Consider the following 23,826-nt stretch of genomic DNA (forward strand, 5'->3'; position numbering starts at 1 on the left):
AGAGGAGACGTTGACCGGGCGATCTTAGCACTGGCCGAACGGAGGACCGTAGCGCCAAAGGTCAGATCGCATGTCTGTGTCGACACCTCCCTGGAAGGCCGAGGAGAGGCAAGGACAGTACTGTATTTCCCTGCTAGGAGCAGTGTGGGCTTCCTACTAGCGAACAGCTTGCGAGCAGCCAAGGTGGACTCTTTCTCTTTGACCCGAATTTCCTGTATACAGCGTTCATCCTTGTAGATGGGACAGTCGTGGGAGGACGCTGCATGGGCACCCTGACAGTTCACGCAACGAGGAGATGGAGGCAGTCAGTCACCCTCATGGGCATCCCTGCCACAAGCGACGCATTTAGCCGCATTAGAACAAGACTGGCGGGTGTGATTAAAATGCTAACACTGGTAGCAGCGCGTAGGTGTTGGGACATAGGGGCGAACAGAGATAACCTCGTAGGCCACTTTGATGCGCGACGGCAGCTGAACACTATCAAAGGTCAAGGAAAGTGTCCGGGTCAGTACAAGGTCATTGTCGACCTTTTTCATGACCCTATGGATAGCCGTCACGCTCTGCTCAGCGAGGAAAGACTTAATCTCCTCATCAGTCAATCCGTCAAGTGATCTAGTAGATACCACACCACGCGACGAATTCAAAGTGCGGTGAGCCTCCACCCGGACAGGGAACGTGTACAGGAGTGTGGCCCGAAGGAGTTTTTGGGCCTGAAAGGTGCTCTCAGTTTTCAACAACAAGGTACCGTCACGCATCCTGGTACAAGACTTGACAGGTCCGGCTATGGCACCTACGCCCTTCTGAATAACTGCGTGCCTTACTTTTCTACTCAGGGCGGGAATTACGCATTGCCCCGTCACCGGCTATGCGTGCAAACGCGTGGGTTGGCCTACGGACACGCACAGGGAGGAAAGAAGAATAGGAAAAAAAAGGGAGAGAGGGAGAGAAAGGATAGACTGTCTCAAACGCCGAGGTGGAGACCATAGGGTGGGCAAGGAGGAAGAAGGCAAGGTAAAAAGTAAGGAGACAGTGAGAGAGGGAGGACAAAGAGAGGAAACAAACAAAGGAAGGAAGAAACCAGAATAAGCGAAAAACCAAAATGACCACAAATATAATTCGTTGAACCGTCTATCTCCGGACGCAGGCGCAAACTACCGGCTATGCGTGCAAACGCGTGGGTTGGCCTACGGACACGCACAGGGAGGAAAGAAGAATAGGAAAAAAAAGGGAGAGAGGGAGAGAAAGGATAGACTGTCTCAAACGCCGAGGTGGAGACCATAGGGTGGGCAAGGAGGAAGAAGGCAAGGTAAAAAGTAAGGAGACAGTGAGAGAGGGAGGACAAAGAGAGGAAACAAACAAAGGAAGGAAGAAACCAGAATAAGCGAAAAACCAAAATGACCACAAATATAATTCGTTGAACCGTCTATCTCCGGACGCAGGCGCAAACTACCCCCTTAAGGGGGAGGGACTCCTTTTAGTCCCCTCTTACGTCAGGCAGGAATACCTCGGGCCTATTCTTACCCCGGACCCGCAGGGGGGTTAAATGTGATTTGCAGAGTATCCATGTAGATGCTGATATACTCAAAGATAACAAGTCAAAACATTCCAGGTCTACAATCTTGTTGATTCTGGCCATCCTTTTCTATCTTTTTTAGTTTTCTTTCTTTTTGTTATTCTGGCACACTTTGTCACACTTCTTCAGCTTTTTCAGTTCCAGCAACATGTTGCCTGCCCACTTTTCACGTGTTCCCAGTTTTGACGTCTATTCTGCTCATGGTCTTCAATCTGCTCATTTCTCCATCAAGACATATGGTGCCCAGCACACAAATCTGAAAAGCTGACTTGCCAATACCAACACACAAGAAAAACACAAGTAAATTCAGGTAACCTATTTGTATAAACAGAAACTGATTCCAATAAATCCTGGCTCATAGTGAATGTGTTCCTCAAGGATATTACATGAATGAGTTGCTATGGAAACACTGTGCCAAAATTAAACAATGAGACGTGGTAAGCAATGTTGTGTGTTTCACAGTAGTGTGACAGCTAGTCATTTAAGTGTCATGTCTGCTTCACAAAGGCATTTAAACATGAAAGCATAAATGCATGTATTTTTAGAATCAGGAAGGTTAAAAGAAATTTTATTAAATAAAGAATTCCATATTTTTGTGCCCTTGTGATGTCCAGGTCCTCCAAAAACAAGATGCAGAAAAGTTACACAAGTAAACCATGCATTGCCCGTTTACAGACTTGAAAAGTACGGCATTAGCGGCAGTGCCCTATAATGGCTTAAATCCTACTTATCAAACAGAAAGCAAAGATTTAGCATCTCTTCAAATGGTGCATGTTATTTTTCTGATTGGAAAAAAAATATCTCAGGATTTTTCACAAGTCTCCATATTAGACCCAGTTCTATTTCTCTTTTATGTTAATGACTTACTATTAAATGTCAGCTCCCCATCTGTTTTGTTCGCAGATGATACTTCTGCCTTAGTTGAAGATCAGGATTCGGAAAAAATCCCCTCAGCACCTTAGAAACGTGGTTTCAGCTAAATGGGTTGAATCTAAACATATCTAAGACTCAAATGGTGCAGTTCAAAACGAAACTGTCAAAATGTGAGCAGATTAAGACTGTACACCCACGACTCAGTCAAATTCTTAGGTCTAAATGTAGATAAAAATTTGAGCTGGCAGGCCACATTGAATACCTAGCACACAATATTTGCATTGAAAATTCAAAGCTGCTCAGTTTATCAACTGCAACTGACACTGACACCCAAAAAGTAGCATATACAAGCTACTTTGAATCCATTATTAGGTGTGGCATTGTTTTTTTGGGTCTCTACAAACAGAGTGCAGATACTAAAAATACAGAAAAAAATCATTCGAAATATGTGCACTAGAAATCACAAAGAACCATGTCGATTATTATTTAGAAAACTTGAAATATTAACACTGCCATCATTACACATATGAGATTATTATACAGGGTGTTCAAAAAGTGTCCGCAGTGCTGTACGATTGTTCGCCTGCCTGGGTTACTTCCCTTCAAGTGGACTATCCCAACATTCCACTGTTTCATTTATCTCAGCCAGCATCAGTAGTATAGTTGGTGTGTGTCGTGTTGACATGAACATTTAAGTTTAGTTCCTTTGATCGATTGTTTGTTTGTTTCCTTTTTGTCACTGTTAAAATGCTAACAATTTAAAAACGTGTGTTTAGTTGAACAAGTGTTCGAAGCTGGCAGTAAATACACAGCTTCAGTTCGTCAACGTTTAATTCAGTTTTCCCAGAGACAACACTCCCACATTGCAATACTGTGCGAGACTTTATTAACAAATTACGAAGTAAGGGTTCTGTGACAGATGCACCGAGAAGTGGTCATCCTAGCATTTTGTCTGAGGATAAAGTACTCGATATTTCCGATAAAATGTCCACAAGTCCAAACAAGTCAGTAAGAAAATTCGCCCAGGAACTCGACATTAGTGTCTGAACAGCCCACACAGCTGTAAGGAAAAAAGGACTTTTCCCATACAAAGTGACAGTCGTGCAAGAACTGAAATATACTTATCATGGCAAGGGACTGCATTATTGTCAATGTTTCACAAATTTCGTTCGACAAAATGGAAGGGATATGCTTAATGAAACGTTCTTCACTGATGAGGCATCGTTTCATTTATCCGGGTACATGAACTCGCAAAATTCCTGTATGAAGAGTACTGCAAATCCGTTGTGTATTCATGAGCAAACACTTCATTCTGTGAAAATACGAGTTTGGATTACAATTTCTAGATGTCGGAGTGTGGGTGGCATATTTTTCAACAAAACAATAAATGCACAACGAAACTGCAGTGATATTCTGTACCCATTCATAAGAGAACTTTAGTTAAGAGCAATACAGAATGGTTATTTTCAACAAGATGGTGCAACCGCACATACAGCTTGTGTTTCAATGTCACTGCTTGCTGATGTTTTTGGTGATAGCATAATTTCACAGGGACTTTAGCCTCCCCGATCGCCTGACCTAACATCACCTGACTTTTTCTTCTGGGGTGCAGCGAAAGCAACTGTCTATAATAACCGTCCAAAATCCATCGAATTTAAAACTGCAATATCCACTTTCACTGCTTCTGTTACAGAAGAAATGTTACAGGTTGTGTTTGGAAGCATGATTAGATTAATTGAATTGTGTATTCATCAACAGGGGGGACACTTTAAACATTTTATGTGAAAATTTGTTAGTAAAAATGAATATTCAATAAATTAATAACTGTTATTTCACTGAGTTTCATTTCGGTATATTCACTGCAGCATATGGCACGCGCGGCTCACAATCATATGGCACTGTGGAGAGACTTTTTGAACACCCTGATTTTTTTTTTTTTTTTTTTTACACCAGACATGAATTATTTGAGAGAAACCGTTTTGTACATTCGCATGATACTAGAAACAAAGAAAATTTTATGCTCCCCACCCACCGCCTCAGACTGTATACCCAGGGACCTCCTCAATACATGGGAATGAAAATTTGTAATAAATTAAAAGGGACCAAGTTGATGCAGATTAATTTAGGTTCACTTAAAAGAAAGCTATACGAGGTACTGACACTGAAGTGTTATTACTCAGTGGATGGCTTCATACAGGACAAACTAGAAATTTGAGCTGGATACAATGTGTTACACATTTCAAGAGCTATGCTTCCAGTGTTGTTATTTATTGTAGTGCTGTTATTTATTAATGTAAAAATTATTGTAACTGTGTTATAAATTTTTGACATGTCACCTGTATGCAAACCAAAAGGATTGCAAATGTACATTATGAGATGTATAAAACACAATTCGCTGTTCAAGTAATACAAACTGGAATACCCTATCATCTATACATGTACAAAATGCAATGAAAGCTCGAATGCTCCTCAGGTTTCAAACAAAGACCCGAATCCTGTTTTTCTTTATTTTCATGATCACATTAATTCTAGTGTGCATTTCCAATTTGTGGCTTTTATAACTAGCGTCAGGAGTTTACGAAGCAAAGAATGTAAGCAGCCCATTATTAAATGTTATCAGTGGTTGTCATAACAACTGGCATAAACTATGTTGTTTATTCTAATTCTGTCACAATTTCCAAGGTTGGTTAGTGTAGTGCTTCAGGATATTTATAAACATCCCAACACACCATTGGAAAGCCGTCGACAAGAGGTCCCTGTGAGTAAGTTGAGAAAGGGAAATTGTGTGTTTTCCTTTCTTGTACGCAGTGAATGTGGAGCAGTCATGGAGCCGGCAAGAAGGGGACCAGTAAAAATGGTATTACAACCACTGGTCATACAGGAGTCATTTGTGCCTTAGTGCAGCACGTGCCTCAATCCGAGAACCATGGAGTAAATGACGAACCAACAAGGGCATAATGAACAATTGAACAGCAGTAGTTGTTCATCTGGTTTGCTCTCTCAGGTCCTAAAGTACGCATATATGGACGTTTTTGAATGTACTCAAGAGAATGGTATTACTGTAGCAATTGTTTGTTGTGTTGTTAAAAGCAATAATGAAAATGTTGGGCACAATGCCCCCCTGTTTGTGAGAAGAGTGGCTATTTATTTAGTAGTGCCGTAGAGAGAACTTGCAAAAGCATTCCAGGAATCTTCGCCACAGTTGGATCAACAGGGAAGTGGCACGGAAGGATTCGCATCACCAAACAACTACTCTCAGAAGAGATGATGAAGGTAATACTACTTTCATCTGATAGCGTATTGGGGTCGGCAAAATATTGCCCTGCTGTATCAGCCAGGGATGCAACTTCCCGATAGTGCTGGTGTAAGATCCACCACAAACCCTACAAAATATGTATCAGCAGGAGAAAACGGAAAAATACACCCCATATGGTAACCATCGAAAAGGCGAATGGAGAATGCACACCAGCAAGTAGGTGCACAAAATTGATCTGAACCAGAACAACGACTCCGAAGAATAGAAGACAGAAGTTACCCCTGACAACCAGCGGTCAACAACAGTGCCTTACCTCACACGTAACAAGGAATCAAGAAGAACCATAACTAAGAGCTTCTTTTGAACAAACTGTCTGGTTAGTAAACACATAATGAATGGAAACTATAATTTACTGTTGGATACCTGAAACAGAAAAAAAAAAAAGACAGTGGCAGCAAGAGCAGAAGTAGGCTTCAACTTCAGCACTGGCTTCGGCTGTTCTACAACAAGCACGCAGTTCACAGTTCCACAGAAGGGTGAGCCGTGAACATTTTAAAAAAGTTCAGACATTTCTGCGAGTGTAGGGTTTAATATTAATACTGTCGATTAGTAATAAAAAGTGTATGCCAATCACAAGAAATACGGCAATGCAAAACGAGTTAAGATCAATACTTTAAGGCATAAATAAAGAACAAGCAGAGAAGGATAAGGCAATACTAAAAGGTATGATTAAAAAACAAGCAGAGAAATACAGGAAAGGACGGAGAGTGGAACAAGTAGAATTAATTTAGTCTACTAAGGAACAAGTTACTGAATCAATCAATGACATACTCAACCATAAAATACATGAGGTTAAACCTAACTTAGGATCTAACTTTAATGCACAAGTTAATAATCAAATGGTTCAAATGGCTCTGAGTACTATGCGACTTAACTTCTGAGGTCATAAGTCGCCTAGAACTTAGAACTAATTAAACTTAACTAACCTAAGGACATCACACACACCCACGCGCGAGGCAGGATTCGAGCCTGCGACCGTAGCGGTCGCTCTGCTCCAGACTGTAGCGCCTAGAACCATACGGCCACTCCAGCCGGATAATAATCAAAACATTAAAATAATGGAAATAAATTCTAGAGTAAATTAATTATGAGAATCAGTACCAATAGAGATGCAACAAGTAGCTAAGCAGGCGTTAACAGATCATTTACAGGAAAGTGTACATAGATTAACAACCTGACAGTGGACAGGCTATGTAGATAATGTGAATTCCCGATTCCAAGTGGTATGCACTATAAGCAAACCACATCCATATGGGAAAATGCTGTAGCAGGAACACCAGATGCTATAAAACATATGGAGAAACGTTTACAGTTATTCGTAGAAAAAGAAGTAAAAGACAAAACAGAAATAAATAATGGCAAAATCACTTTTGGGGAAGGTACAATTAACAGTAAACAAGAACTTGATAGAATATGGAAAGCAATAGACAATAATAAAAAGAAATTAGAAAATTGTATACCTGAAACTATGACAGGAGTAACTAAAGATGTAATAGAGGGTTTATCTATAGGTAATGGGTTTTAATTTAGCAAAGCTATTTCCAAAGTACAAGCCAGACAGTGATGTACTCAGGAAAAATTAATCTTAATGTTATTAGACCCTACTCCAAACAATAATTCATGGAGCACATATTAAAAGTACATAGAATGGCATTTGACAAAATCTAAATACTTAGATGATCCAATAGATGAAATGCACTTAGTGAAAGTACTCATTAGACGTTTTCCATGACACATTCGACAAGGAATATTGTATAGAGGATGGAAAACCGTGAATGAATTAATAATGTTTATTAATGGTTTAGACACACTGAATACTGAAAGAAATGAAAATTATTCAGTGAATGACCGAAATACGGGGAATAGAAATAACAAATCCTTTCCTAATTCCTTACTGCGGGCGAAGGAATCTAATTATTATAGAGTAAGCAATAATGAAACTGTTCACAGCAGGGATAATGGTCTAAATCACAATAACCCTAGAGGGGGAAGAATTCAGATTGATAACATCAATTTGCAGGTGTTTACACCTCAAAACCAACAAATAAATGTGCAACAAAATAACATGAGGCAAATCAGCATATTGTTGAAGTAAGTTCCAATCAGTATCCGGTCATAGTGACGAAAAACGAGATAAATCCTAGGTCAACGGCCAGAATCCAGGATGTCACAGAACAATACTCTGCCCATATATAAGTAAAATGATCGTTTATAGTAAAATATCACCTATTTACGAATGGTTACTAGTGAAAGAGGAAAATTTAGAAAAAGTGCAACGCAAACCAACTGCAATCGGAAGAATAGAAAATAAAGGAGTGGAAATTTACATTGATTCAGGAAGCGAATTATCAATTTTCGAGGAATGGCTAGTAAGTGGAAGAATAAAGGAATTTCCTAAGTTACCTGTTACGGGAGTACATATTGTAAGTATCACAGGTACAAAGAGCAATGTAGTGAAATGGGAAACAAGAATTATATTTTAAATAGATCAACTTGTGTTTGAGCAAACCATGTTAACAGTCCCTAAAATAAATACACAAGTGTTACTAGGACTAGATTGGTTAATGAATTGTGCAATGGTAATAGACTTTCAGAGTGGTTCCCTTAAGTGCAATCTAGATAACTATAGCCTAATAAAGAGATCTTGTGTAAGATCAATGTCAAGGACTAAATGGGAGTAATAATTTATGGTTAATAGTGAATACGAAAAAGGATGTAAGTAATCTACAACAAATTGCAAATAAAGCTGATTTGTATGCAAAGGCTTACAAATCTGAACTGTTGTTAACCCTTACTCAAAAGGAAGAGCTATATGGAATATTATGCAGATATTCAGATGTATTTTCAGACAAACCAGCGAATATAGGAAATTATTTGTGTAGTTTTAAGATCAAAAGCAAGGAACCTTTTTTCTGTAGACCTTACCCTGTACCCATCAACGTAAAACCGGAAGTAGAGGAAGAAATACATAAAATATTAGATAATAATGTTATAGAAAGAAGCACAAGCCTATACAACAATCCACTGTTAGTTGTCGGAAAGGTAACAGGAGGTATGCGCCTAGTACTAGACGCGAGAACGTGGAATCGTCACATTGAACTGGAGAGAGATTGTCCCATATGCATAAATTAACTACTTGCTTGTTTTGCAAAAGCAAATTATTTTAGTTCTGTGGATCTGACGGATGGGTACTGGCAGGTGAAATTAGCTAAAGAATCTAGACCTTATACTGCATTCCTATATGACGGAAAGTCTACAAGTTTAAAGTTTTGCCATTTGGGTTAAACATATCAGTATCAGTGTTTATAAGAGCATTATATCAAGCATTAGCTATTGGTTTATGTAGAAAATATACTGATTGTCTCAGAAACCTGGGAGGAACATTGTGATTTACTTGCAAGAGCAATAGAGAAATTCTATACCAAGGGAATAACTACTAAGCTCGCTAAATGACATTTTGGGTGAGAGGAACTAAAATTCTTGGGACATCTCGGGGGAATTAGAGGAATTAAACAAGATCCATAACGCATTAAAGCGATTAAAGACTGTCCACATCCACAGAATGTAAAATGGCTGCGTTCCTTTTTAAGATTAGTGGGATTTTATAGACAGTATATACAAGGACAAGTCATAGTAATCCACATCTACTATCGCTACTAAAGCAAAAGGCAAAATAATTATGGGATGAAAATGCATTCCAGGAAGTAAAGGATACCCTAGTCAATGCCCCTATTTTAAAACATCCAAGTCTTCGTGTACCATTTGACATCACAACAGATGCATCAGAATATGGCATAGCAGCAGAATTATTGCAAGGGGAATGGGACCCAGAAGAGGAGAAAATAAAACCATTGCTTTCGCTAGTCGCAGCCTAGACAAACATGAGCGGAATTATACAGCAACGGAGAAAGAATTACCGTATTTACTCAAATCTAAGTTGCACTTTTTCACGGTTTTTGTAATCCAAAAGACCACCTGCGGCTTAGAATCAGGTTCAAAGTAAACGGAAGCTCTGAAAAATGTTGGTAGGTGCCGCCACAACTAACTTCTGCTGTCGAATATACGTAGCGCTACACAGGCATGCTTTGCAGGCACAAAGATAAATACTGGCACCAAAACCTCTGCATCAGTAAATAAATTAAAAGAAAAGGTAGAATAATGTAAACATTATGCCATGTATTCTTTCGTGTTTGCTGCTATCTCATTTAAATCCTGTCTGCCAAATAAAATACGAAACTAGAGTGAGACAACAGCAAACACGGAAGAATATACATGTCGTGTCATGTTTATAATTTTATTCTTCTTATGCTGAATAGTGATTCAGTCAGAAATGAAGCTTAGCAACTGACTAGATTTTTTAATCTAAGATGACTCATTTCTGTGGAAAATGTAATATACTAAACAGGCGTCTGCAAAGATTTTCAAACAGAGAAAATTTTTTGCCAAACTCTCGTTCAGAGCACCTTTATCACACGCAGTCTATTATTTGGTTCTTGTTGATTATTATCAAAGAGAATAGCAGTGTAAGTAACAACAAATAGCAGTCTCTTGCCATTGTTTCGCTCATGAGACAATTCCGCTTTTTATTTTATTCTAAGCCGCGGTAGCGTGCACAAAAGCAGCCACGCCACGAGCGGCGACAGGTCGTAAACATTCAATATCAGAACCCGACAAACAGTGCACGACACAGTACAATAATGCATTTTCAGCTTAGAGTAACGTAAACACCCATAACAAAGAGAACGGCACTTATCAGATCAAAACAAAATAAGCAATCAATCCAAACCAGATGAAGCACGTGGTTTTAGACAAATGCACCTGCGGCAAACTTTGAGAAACATAACTCATATAGTTTGGTATTGCAAACAAAGTTCATCACCTATTAATGTTAGCGTGCCAACAGAATATAATAAATCAGGTAGAAATCTCCAAGTTCTTGGGTTCAAATATTGATAAAATGTCAACCTGGCCAACTCTGGGGTACAGAGTCATTCATTCGCTAATGTTCTGGGGGAGAATATTCTGTTGTGGACATCTCTAAGCAATTAGGGACGTCAACCAAAAGCTCAAATTGCATTCATTCACTGATTAAGTCTGCAAAAATTCACTTCATTCTGAAAGTGACAGCAACATTCACAACTACAACAGTAGAAGGAAACTTTAACTTGCACTACTTCATTGTTGTTGTTGTGGTCTTCAGTCCAGAGACTGGTTTGATGCAGCTCTCCATGTTTACTCTATCCTGTGCAAGCTTCTTCATCTCCCAGTACCTACTGCAACCTACATCCTTCTGAATCTGCTTAGTGTACTGATCTCTTAGTCTCCCTCTACAACTTTTACCCTCCACACTGCCCTCCAATACTAAATTGGTGATCACCTGATGTCTCAGAACATGTCCTACCAACCGATTCCTTCTTCTGGTCAAGTTGTGCCACAAACTTCTCTTCTCCCCAATCCTATTCAATACTTCCTCATTAGTTATGTGATCTACCCATCTAATCTTCAGCGCTCTTCTGTAGCACCACATTTCGAAAGCTTCTATTCTCTTCTTGTCCAAACTATTTACCGTCCATATTTCACTTCCATACATGGCTACACTCCATACAAATACTTTCAGAAATGACTGCCTGACACTTAAATCTATACTCGATGTCAACAAATTTCTCTTCTTCAGAAACGCTTTCCTTGCCATTGCCAATCTACATTTTATATCCTCTCTACTTCGACCATCATCAGTTATTTTGCTCCCCAAATAGCAAAACTCCTTTACTACTTTAAGTGTCTCATTTCCTAATCTAATTCCCTCAGCATCACTCGACTTAACTTGACTACATTCCATTATCCTCGTTTTGCTTTTGTTGATGTTCATCTTATATCCTCCTTTCAAAACACTGTCCATTCCGTTCAACTGCTCTTCCAAGTCCTTTGCTGTCTCTGACAGAATTACAATGTCATCGACGAACCTCAAAGTTTTTATTTCTTCTCCATGGATTTTAATACCTACTCTGAATTTTTCTTTTGTTTCCTTTACTGCTTGCTCAATATACAGATTGAATAACATTGGGGAGAGGCTACAACCCTGTCTCACTCCCTTCGCAACCACTGCTTCCCTTTCATGTCCCTCGACTCTTATAACTGCCATCTGGTTTCTGCACAAATTGTAAATAGCCTTTCGCTCTGTGTATTTTACTCCTGCCACCTTCAGAATTTGAAAGAGAGTTTTCCAAGCAACATTGTCAAAAGCTTTCTCTAAGTCTGCAAATGCTAGAAACGTAGGTTTGCCTTTCCTTAATCTTTCTTCTAAGTTAAGTCTTAAGGTCAGTATTGCCTCACGTGTTCCAGAATCCAAACTGATCTTCCCCGAGGTCGGCTTCTACTAGTTTTTCCATTCGTCTGTAAAGAATTCATGTTAGTATTTTGCAGCTGTGGCTTATTAAACTGATTGTTCGGTAATTTTCACATCTGTCAACACCTGCTTTCTTTGGGATTGGAATTATTATATTCTTCTTGAAGTCTCAGGGTATTTCGCCTGTTTCGTAAATCTTGCTCACCAGATGGTAGAGTTTTGTCAGGACTGGCTCTCCCAAGGCTGGCAGTAGTACTAAGGGAATGTTGTCTACTCCTGGCGCCTTGTTTCGACTCAGGTCATTCAGTGCTCTGTCAAACTCTTCACACAGTATCATATCTCCTATTTCATCTTCACCTACATCCTCTCCCATTTCTATAATATTGTCCTCAAGTACATCGCCCCTGTATAGACCCTCTATATACTCCTACCTTTCTGCTTTCCCTTCTTTGCTTAGAACTGGGTTTCCATCTGAGCTCTTTATGTTCATAAAAGTGGTTCTCTTATCTCCAAAGGTCTCTTTAATTTTCCTGTAGGCAGTATCTATCTTATCCCTAGTGAGATAAGCCTCTACATCCTTACATTTGTCCTCTAGCCATCCCTGCTTAGCCATTTTGCACTTCCTGTCTCTCTCATTTTTGAGACGTTTGTATTCCTTTTTGCCTGCTTCATTTACTGCATTTTTATATTTTCTCCTTTCATCAATTAAATTCAATATTTCTTCTGTTACCCAAGGATTTCTACTAGCCCTTGTCTTTTTAACTACTTGATCCTCTGCTGCCTTTACTACTTAATCCCTCAAAGCTACCTATTCTTCTTCTACTGTATTTCTTTCCCCCTATTCCTGTCAATTGTTCCCTTATGCTTTCCCTGAAACTCTGTACAGCCTCTGGTTCTTTCAGTTTATCCAGGTCCCATCTCCTTAATTTCCCACCTTTTTGCAGTTTCTTCAGTTTTAATCTACAGGTCATAACCAATAGATTGTGGTCAGAGTCCACATCTGCCCCTGGAAATGTCTTACAATTTAAAACCTGGTTCCTAAATCTCTGTCTTACCATTATATAATCTATCTGATACCTTTTAGTATCTCCAGGGTTCTTCCATGTATACAACCTTCTTTCACGATTCTTAAACCAAGAGTTAGCTATGATTATGTTGTGCTCTGTACATACTACTGTAGTACTTCATACATGTTTTAAATTATCTATGCAAGAGGCTATGAACAACTGTGTGTGTTTACAGTGTGAACAGCAGGAATAAAACTAGATGTGATGACGAAGTGACCTGTGGGAAAGCCCGAGGATGAGGTTTGGTTGGAATGTGACAGTTCCACTCACTGTTTTTCATGTTCACTGTCCATCATTAATTGCACAAATATCAACTGCAGCATGCAAAGTAAGAGACAGGTACAGTGTCACTGGACTTCTGCCATGCAATCTGCTGTTCAGCTGACATAACCCATATCACAATGTGAATACATCATGTATAACATGGAAGTAACTAGCAAGCTAGTAATGCAAATGGTACATGCGTAACCAATATAGTAGGCACTGATTAAAGATTTTATTTTTATAATGCAAGTGAACAAATTAGATACAGCATGCAATAAAAAACACGAGAGTTACTAGGCAGTTGCAAAGCAAACATCCGACAGTTTTTACTTACTGCTGTATGACTAGTTCTGACAGACTGTTTCACTCCTCCCCCAAAAACATCCCCAAGTCCACCTCTGGGAGAATGGTGCAAGCAACTATGGCTTCAAAACAGTTACAGTGGGTGGTTCTGTAAGGCGGTGGAATGGTGAACAGTTCAATAGCTTGCTTCAAACTCTAGCCGAGAACAAAGTTTGTTTAGTCAAGTGCTCCATGTGACATACCTGAAGATTTAAAAGTAATAATTTTATTACTAAGTCATTAGGGCAAATGGTGTCATTACACCAACAGATGATGTCAATAATTGTTACATTACCCTCTGTAAAAGAAGAGTAGGTTAAGTATTGGAATTACATTTAATCATTTTCCCTTCACATTGCAGAATGGGCAGGCAATGAGCCAAGCACAATATGTTTATAAGCACTGTCAGTAAATACTTTGACAAATATTGGTATTTTATTGAATAATTTGTTACCTACATACTATCAACTATAAGCTAAATCCCTAGTATCATGTATAAATATGTATTGTTTCTTGTAGAGTGTAACATATTTCCTCAACATTTTACTTCTGCCAACTACTGCTTGGTACAATGTACAGTAGTACTGAAGTTTATTGCCTTCACGATCTTTAGCTCGCAGAATGTTGGCTTCTAATGTGCTCTATATATGAACATTTAGCAATTACTCTAATGACCACATGCTGCAACAACAAGATGTAATGCACATACCTAGAATTGCTCCATGTGATAATACCAGATGACAATACTTTATGACAATGCTTCGACAAAATCCAAAATGAGACACTTATAAAACTTCACAGAGACAATTAGTGGTAGTTCTTGACAACTAAATTACTCTTACAGCAACACATTTTAATTTTTTTGCCCACAATAATTTTTGCCATGACATTCATTGGCTTCATTATCAGATGACAAAAATTGGAATCAAACATTTCCCTTGACCTACGTAGGTCAACCACAGCCGACGATACCAAAAAACAAACACCTGCAACTGCAATAAATAAAACCAAACCCACAACACCTTGAAAACACAAAAATCAAACTTCCCCACAGAAATTAAAACAATCGATACACGATAAACACACAAAACATCCCTACTCATGAAGAATAGACCCAAAAAAACTACTACTTACCACCAACAAATTCCGGCACTGCACAATGGCCACCACACACAAACGAGAAAAAAAAACAAACAAAAGACTCCCAACCCTACCAACCCTAAGGCCCCCCCTCTCACTCACACACACAAAAAAAACCACAAAAATAAACTAAACCCAATCACACATTACAAGTCAGAAACAACTGTAACAATAAAGGTCCTCTCTAACATAATCATAAAAGAATACCCTCCCCCCCCCCCCACACCCACCTAAATCCATAACCATTACCCACAATCACCCCCCACATACCGAACACCCTCAACTAACCACTAACCTGTACATCTTCCCTACTGCCCACAGAAGAACACGAAAAATACAATAATGCCCAGGGACACACTTCCAACATCAATACTCATCTAAATGAGATGGTGGGTTAGAAAAGCCACTCTTCCCTTCCTTATAACTGATTTAACCACCACCACCACCACCACCACCAAAAAAAAAAAAAAATCTCCTCTGCATTAGCATATGCACCAGTTTCACAATTTTTAAACTCTAAACTATGGTTTATGACTAACTGAGCAAAACCCCTCTTCTCCAAACCCCTGTATGACAAAAAAGCATCTGAAACTACAGTACTCCCCTCCTCAATATACTCTTCAATTAACCCTTCAAGTCCCTCTTAGTGTGCCCCTCCAAAACCCTGAAAACAATCAGCATACCCACCCCACAAAGTAACATCTTCTCCACACCCACAAACCAACCAGATATGTACCTCTCCCATACTTCCCTCTTCCCAAACTGTGACTCGTCTATCTCAAACACTAACTCCGGCTCACCCAACTTACTCTTATACTGACATACTCAGAACACACTGCCCTACAAAAAGAAAACCAATCTAACACCGTCCTCTCACTCACTACAGTTGCATACACACAAAAACTAATAGAGGACCTATAACAAAAATAGGAAGTCATGAAAACAATCTCTCACAGCCGACCTAGATTTCTCGAACCAGGTACCACGTCTAATGGAGCTCCAAACATCGTCCGTCCGACACCGACACGTGTACACGTCCGTGGTCCGAGATGCCGGAACTTTCCCCAACCGCATATTCTCTCGGCAAAACGCCGCACTTCATAATTTCCACTATTAATCCAAACACCTGCAGGAACTTAATTGAAGGTAACATACCCTCTCCCATCTCCACCCGCAACATGGCGCTTTTTCACTTTACCGTCATATTCATACCTAAAAAGAGAATCCACACAATAAATTAAATGTCTTATCGCACCACAAACAGCAAACCAATAAAACTTATTAAAAACACAAACACGTAAACAGAACACAAAAAAACTGATAACTAACTGAAAACAATTTCAATCCTTAGGTCATGAACATTGCCAAACACTCCGCTCCTCCAACACCAAAGCTCAAATGAACCCACACACACACACACACACACACACACACACACACACACACACACACACACACACACACACACACCCCAACACCAACACCACCACCAGAGGCATCTACAATCACAGCCAACTCATAAAGTAAACTCTGCGCCATAATGTCACACAACACATGAAGAAGAGCAGATAGAAGAGGTTGACAGTCTTAAATTCCTGGGATTACAACTTTATAATAAATTCAGTTGGAAGCAGCACACCACAGAACTGCAGAAACATCTTAACATATCTGTATTTGTAATTCGAGTCTTAGCAGACACAGGCGACATAAAAATGAAAAAGCTTGCGTACTTTTATTCCATTATGTCATGTGGTATAATATCTTGGGGTAACTCTTCAAGTCAAAAGTTTTCAGAGTCCAAAAGCGTGTAATACGTATTATTTGTGGAGTAAATTCATGGACGTCCTGTAGAAACCTCTTCAAAGAACTGGGTATACTTACTACTGCCTCTCAGTTTATTTACTCCTTAATGAAATTTGTCCTAAATAATGTCTCTCTTTTTCCAACAGACAGCTCAGTTCATACATACAATACCAGGAACAAAACAGGGAAATACAGAAGCGTCCGATCCCACCCGTCTGCTTTGACCCATGAGGTCACAAATACGACGGAAACGACCCTAAATCACAATTCGAATATGGCACATATAAAGTTGTTACATACATATTATAAAGACGAAAATACATCGAAAAACACACACGTTTCACAAAAAGCCTAGTGAGTAACGGGACAAGCGCAGGAAATTGGGGGTTTTTGGGTGGGGACAAACTAAATATAAACAAATTTAGGCACCCACCCAGCTTCAAAACCACACAAAACGACGAAAAATACCACAAAACACAATATTATCTGGAACCAGACACTTCCCTTGATCTATATAGCTCAGCAGCAGCTCCCGATCCCACATCCCACTACAAAAAACCACATACACCACCAAACATTGAGATCGAACACTTCCCTCCAACTATATAGCTCAACAGCAGCTTCCAATCCCATAAGTTATGATCGACCACTTCCCTTTACCTATGTAACTAAAAAACATCCAATACCAATAGTAACCTTCACAGCCAGGAATTTCAATGAAACACTTCCCTAGGCCCCTACAACACAACACATACACAGAAAACAAAAAATAAAAACTTACCACAAGAAAGTTCCAGCCCCACAAGCTAGATTGGACACCACAATCACACACAAACAAACCAACGAAAAAATACTAAACCAAAAGAAAAAGCCCAACCCACCCACACCTCAACCCCCCCCCCAACCAACCCAACCTCCCCCTGACCCCAAAATAAAAAACCCACAAACAAAAACCAAATGCAACATAAAAAAAATCTCAATCACACACTACAACTCAACAAAAACTTCAATGAAATAGATCCTCCACAACTAAAACAAAAAAAACAAACACACTCCCCCCCCCCCCCCCCCATCTTAAGAAATACTCTACAACAAAATAAACCACCCACCCCACCCTGAGCTGCAGCCACCCACCCACCTACCCAGACTACCCTAACTAACCACTTTCGGCCTATACATTTTACCCACAGCCCTTAAGAAAACCCAAGCAACACAATAGCCCTCTGGGACACTCTTCCACCAACAGTACTTTTCTAAATGATACTGAAGGTTGGAAGAGTGCCTCTTCCCCCTCCCAAGAACTGACTTAACCGCTCCCCACATCCCCTCTATTGTATTAGTAGAAGCCCCTGTCTCACAACTCTAAACTATGGTTCACTACTAAATGATTAAATCCCCTCTCACCCAACCCCCTATACAAAGAAAAAGCATCAGAAACTATTGTGCACCCCGGGTCTATATATTCCTCAATTAACCCCACTAATTCGGCCTTGGACCTCCCTTCCACAACCCTAAAAACACATTCGGAATCCCCACCCCCGGAACAACAGGCCCGCCCCACAATCCTAGACCAGCCATAAACTTCCCCCTCCCACACTTCCTTTTCCCAAACTGTGACTCGTTCACCTCCACAACAACCCCATGCGCCCCCCCCCCCCCAACTCACCCCTGGACTTAATAAATTCTGAACACACTTCACGACAAAACGAATACCAATCCTGAACGCTCCTCTCACTCACACCAGTCTCATGCGCGCAAAAACTCTGTGGGGATCTATAACAAAAATAATAAGTAACAAGTACAATCTCGCGCATGCCCAACCTAGACTTCTCGAACCAGGTACCGCGCCGTATGAAACGCCACATGTCGTCTTTCCGACAGCGCCACATATTACCGTCCCTGGTCAGAGAGGCCGGAACTTTGACCAACTTCATTTCTTCACGACACACACCGCACTTCACCACCTCGGCAATCAGGCCAAAAAGCTGCAGGAACTTAATCAGCTCTAAAGCTGTGTTCCCCATCATAGCCCTCAAACGAGAACTATTTATCTTATCTTTCATATCCATTCCTGAACAAAAAACCACAACCGATTAAAGTTAATAATAATACCACCCGACGTACGGCGATCATCACTACATTAACCTTCACACAAAACCGTTAACTCACTGAAACTAATTCCACTTCAAAAATACGCAAACAGCACTCGACACTGAGCAACAGCAAACTGAGCCCAATACACCAAACAAACGGAAACCCTGAACATACCACCAGAGGACACAACAAACCGCAACACGACGACATCTACAAACACGCCACACTCAAAACCAAACTCCGCGCCGTCATTACGTCACACACAACAACACCCTTACATCACTGAACGACTTCACTGACGATTTTTTAATAAAAACAAATGATGTATATACTCATACCATTAGTATTGTTATTTCAGCTTAAAAAATTTGACATGTTCCACATCCACGAGGATCCCCTCAGCACGGATCTAGGGAACGAAAAACTAATCTAATCTAACCACAACATCCACACGTCACGGGTCAAAGCAGACGGGTGGAAGTGGACGCTTCTGTTGACTCCAGAATTCGGGCTACGCTAGAATTAAGAATCAACAGAGTCAACTGAATTTAGATTAAACAAAAAACATTACAAGTGATGTTATGGTAAAGGCGGATGCGCATCATCTCTACTACACCTACACAGTTCTGCGCAAGAACACGATTTAAGCCTCCACAAACACAACTTCGAGCAATATTACAAACAAGAAGAGCATCACAGATGCCAACTACACAGGGCGACAGAGGGCACACTAATCACTCACGTTGTGCACTATATAGACCCATACTTTCCTGAGCACAGAACTATGTAACATTCGCGCATAAGAGGCTATCTACAGAAACAAAACCGCGGTTATAAGACTAAACTTATATGAACTTCAATTTATAAATTCTGTTACTGAATTCCATATTATGACTCCCAAGTACATCAAACAACGCAGTTTTGTGAATCATTTTAATAATACCGGTAAATCCCAAACAACGTTATTCACAACTGAGATACTCAACTAGCTGTTCCAGTCATGGTACGTCATAAGCCTTTAACGTCCTACCGTATTAAGGCAGCGTCCGCTGCATGTCACAACCACGAATACATACGATTTTTCTTTCGCCTATAACTCGACTTGTTAACCGCAGAGTATTTTCATGCCGCACTTTTACATTTTGCTCACTCATATTACCACGCAAATATTAAACCTAACTACGTTTAATAAGAAAAAGAGAGAAGCGGAGTCAATGGTCAAGAGATACTTACTAGATCACTCACATCTTGATTTTCTAACTGTACACCACACAACAAACTTTTAAAAAAGCGACGACACAGAACATCGATTAAAAGTGACGACTGTCGTCTGTTCTGCTTTTTTAAGAATAACTACAAGTGATGCCATCTTCTGAAGCTGAAAGTCCCAACCTGTTATTCAAAATGTCCCTTTTCTGCATGAAGTGTCCCATGGTAAGGAAAAACACAAGATGCCTATGAAAAGTAAGTGAGAGAGAGCGGAAGAGAGAGAGACAGTAGGTATAACAAAAGAAATAATGGCTTACGATTCCAAATGCAGGACGATAAACTAGTAGTAGAGTTTAAAATGCAACTAAAATATATAACAGCATCCTCGCAATACTACATCATATGATGTAAAATCAGGACTTACATTATTGAAGTGCTTGCTTATCCTTTCAAAAAATACAGCCTTCCTTTTGAAGAGATATTACACCCCAAAACGTACTCCTCCCTCTTTCAGTCTCCATCGCACAGTTAAACTTTCACTTAATACAAGTTTTTCTTATTGTGAAGCATGAGTTGTTTTTGTTCCACTTAATAAGTTCTGAAGTCTATTCCGTTTGCCTGAAATAAACATCCAATTCTGTTGCATTTTCTATTTTTTACATCACTTGCAATAGAAAATATTCTTTCGGATTCAGCATTAAAACGTGGAGGTGAAAGAACCAGCTCAGCACATTTACTGATATTCTGAACCACTGATACCGGAAATCTTTCAAGTTTGAGATTTCACTCTACATTCGATCCAAGTCCATTTCTGAAAATTCCTTCTTCCTATTTCAGCCACAAACGGAAGACTTCTCCATTCAGCTGCAAAGGTAATTACATCAGATCCTCCAAACTTCGATGCAATTCGTGATACATTCTTTATCTGGTACCTTCTGTCAGCTGTTAATGCAATATATGACTTAATGAATTTTAAGTCTCCAAATAATTCATCGTGTACAGGTAGATCCTTCATTTATTCGATTGCTGCGATATAGAAATCAGTGCATTTAAGTCTTAGTTTATGAATTCCCTTTCCACATTCCCTAGCGAGAGTTTGTAATAACCGTTCACATTTGGGGCCAAGATATTCTGGTTCTAATGAGAGATAATGGTATGGTGGAAGTTTACTAATTTTGTGTATTTCAGTGAGGACGCCAGGGTTTTGAAAATTCTGACCAATGTTTTATAAACAGACCAAAAGAATCTTCTGAAAACTTGTGAATTAATATTTTCATCAATTGGAAAAAGAGCGTTAAAAGTGTCGAAGGAAACCAAAACATACTTTAGAGACAATATGTAATCATTGAATACACGAACAACGAACAATGTAGCCAACATGTGGAGGGAAGAATGTTGCAAACAAAAACATGTTCTGAGCTCAGTGTAAACGCGCCTTATAATACACGAACTTTCAAATTCGCGAAGCTCTGTTTCTGCAGACCTTTAAGTTGAACAGTTGCTAACTGGTAGTAGTGCAAAAACACATCCCAGACGAACAACACATACATGTAAAATAAGCTATCGCGTACCCGATAATTTAAAGAACTATTTACGTTCAACTCCTAAAAGCTCTTGAAATTCTTGTAAAATAGTGCTGCACTTTGCACTGCCAGGTGTGTTGCTTGTCACGGACCTTATTAACTCTTCACAGGATCTAGGAAGCTTCTGGCATATCTTGCTTGTAACTGAAGCAGATGAATGGCATATAGAATTGAGAACAATCAGATTTGGTACAACAATTCTAAGTCTTGTTATGACAGAATTATAGCTTTCCAACATTACAGACACTTTGTCACAAGCCATGCCAATTACATTTGTAATTGGAATACCTTTCTCTTTCGTCACACTCCTCAGAGCTATGAATAGATTTTCTCCCGAGCAGTCTTTGGGATCCAAAGCTTTCGACACCAGAAGTTGGGTTTTCACGTACCCGTCAATTGGCGACAGATATTTCACTAAAACATATATATGTTTGCTATCTGATATGTCGGTACTCTCGTTCAATAAAATAGAAAATTTCCTTTAGACACTGAAACGTTTTATCAGTTTCCACCTTTGCAATAGCATTTTTCACTATATTGGTACACTTTATACGACCTCAAGTCATCTCTGAAGCAATTTTGAAGTCAGAGAAAACATCTTTTAACACAGCAACAAGTTGGTCCACTGTTGAAAATGCAACAATATGCTCAGCGAAAAAAGTTGCTAATCTTAGTTTAGCTGTCTTCGCCTTTTCTGCATGTTTGCTTTCATCAAACATTTTCGAAAACAATCAACAACAGTTTTGTTCCTTTGCACAGTTTCAGCATGTTTAATGTGTTTAACTCGATAAGCATGTTTTTCGAGTTCGCTTCTACTGCAGGCAACAATAAAGTAACACTGTTAACACCGTGCCTTTGTGTTGTCACCTTCAACAGCATCCAACCAACCTCTAAATCTGTCAGTTTGAAGCAAAGAGTCTTGGAAAGTTTCAGTAGGTTTTACCGGATCTCATTCATTGCACCCAAATATCGATTTCTCTGCACTTGAAGGGTTGCAGTCTGACATTCCTAAATGTGTGCAAAACAAACCACTCAGAAACAATTCTCCCTCTTTCCAAGCATTAATCCCGACTTACGGGGTCTGCTGTTTCGCTACATCTTCTCCATTTCTCCCTGTCGTTGACATCTTCTGGTCTTCAGCCAATAACGTGCATGTCTCCCCTGACGTTGTCAGTCCATCTCTTTGCCGGTCTTCCTGGTGGTCTTGTTCCTCCTGGGTTGACATGGAGCGCTGTTTTTGCAACCGAGTTGTCTTGCTTTCTCATGACGTGGCCGTAACAGTGGAGATGGCTTCCCTCACTGGAGGCTTTATTGAGCTACCTGTCAGACAAAAAGAAGCAGTTATTGGTTTGTGGTGATTTTAATGTGGATTTCTTAAAAGATATGGATAGGAAAATTAAGCTAAAACCTTTGTTTGGTTGTTTCAATCTAGTATTTGTTGTAAATTTTCCAACTTGTGTGCAGCAGGATAGCAGGTCACTTATCGGTAACGTTTTCATAGACAGTGCTCAGGCAGAAACAATTCATGTGTACCAAGTTGTTAAGGGGCTATCTGATCATGATGCACAGTTAATGGAAATAACAGATATAGCACCTTACAGGCTTCAGGCAGGTACATACAAGGCAGGGATGTGAGCAGGGCACTGAGTTTTAAGAGCAGCCTAGAAAGGGTAGAATGGGATGAAATATACACAGAAAATGATGCTGATGCCAAATTCAATTTATTCCACCGTAAATTTGTCTCAATAGTTGAGAGTTGCTTTCCTGAAATCTTATTCAAAAAAGCCATTACAAAGTCAAGTAAGCCATGGCTTACTAAGGGAATTAAGATATCATATAAGAGGAAGAGTGAAATATATGGACAGGTCAGAATAAGTCAGGATCCGACATTACTTGGTTTCTACAAAAGATACTGTAATATCTTAAAGAAAGTCATTAAGAAGTCGAGAAGCTTATGTGTTCTGACAGAAATTAATAATGCGGACAATAAGATTAAAACTGCATGGAATATTGTCAAATGTGAGATGGGGCAGCCTGGCAGTGCACAGCATACCATAGCAATAAAGCTAAATGATGATGTTGTGAGTGATAATTCACAAGTTGCAAGTATTTTTAACAATCACTTTCTGAATGTAGCACCAAAAATAGGTTTAAAGAGTTCAGTTGAAGAAGCAAAAGGAAATGTTAAAAACGCCTTCCCCAGGACTTGAGGCCTT

General features: G+C 39.6%; 1 long non-coding RNA gene across 1 annotated transcript in view; it reads right to left on the reverse strand.

Annotated features, from left to right (window-relative positions):
* Window positions 1-20,127, reverse strand: part of LOC126108648 (uncharacterized) — an 83,701-nt gene extending 63,574 nt beyond the window's left edge. Inside the window, exons 1-2 of the long non-coding RNA XR_007523580.1 lie at window positions 20,064-20,127; window positions 13,774-13,984 (exon numbers count right to left, since the gene is read on the reverse strand). This is a non-coding gene — a long non-coding RNA (uncharacterized LOC126108648). The remainder of the gene's footprint in view (window positions 1-13,773; window positions 13,985-20,063) is intronic.
* Window positions 20,128-23,826: the final 3,699 nt, after the last annotated feature.

The sequence above is a fragment of the Schistocerca cancellata genome, chromosome 11, assembly GCF_023864275.1.
Source record: "Schistocerca cancellata isolate TAMUIC-IGC-003103 chromosome 11, iqSchCanc2.1, whole genome shotgun sequence".
Lineage (NCBI taxonomy): Eukaryota > Metazoa > Arthropoda > Insecta > Orthoptera > Acrididae > Schistocerca > Schistocerca cancellata.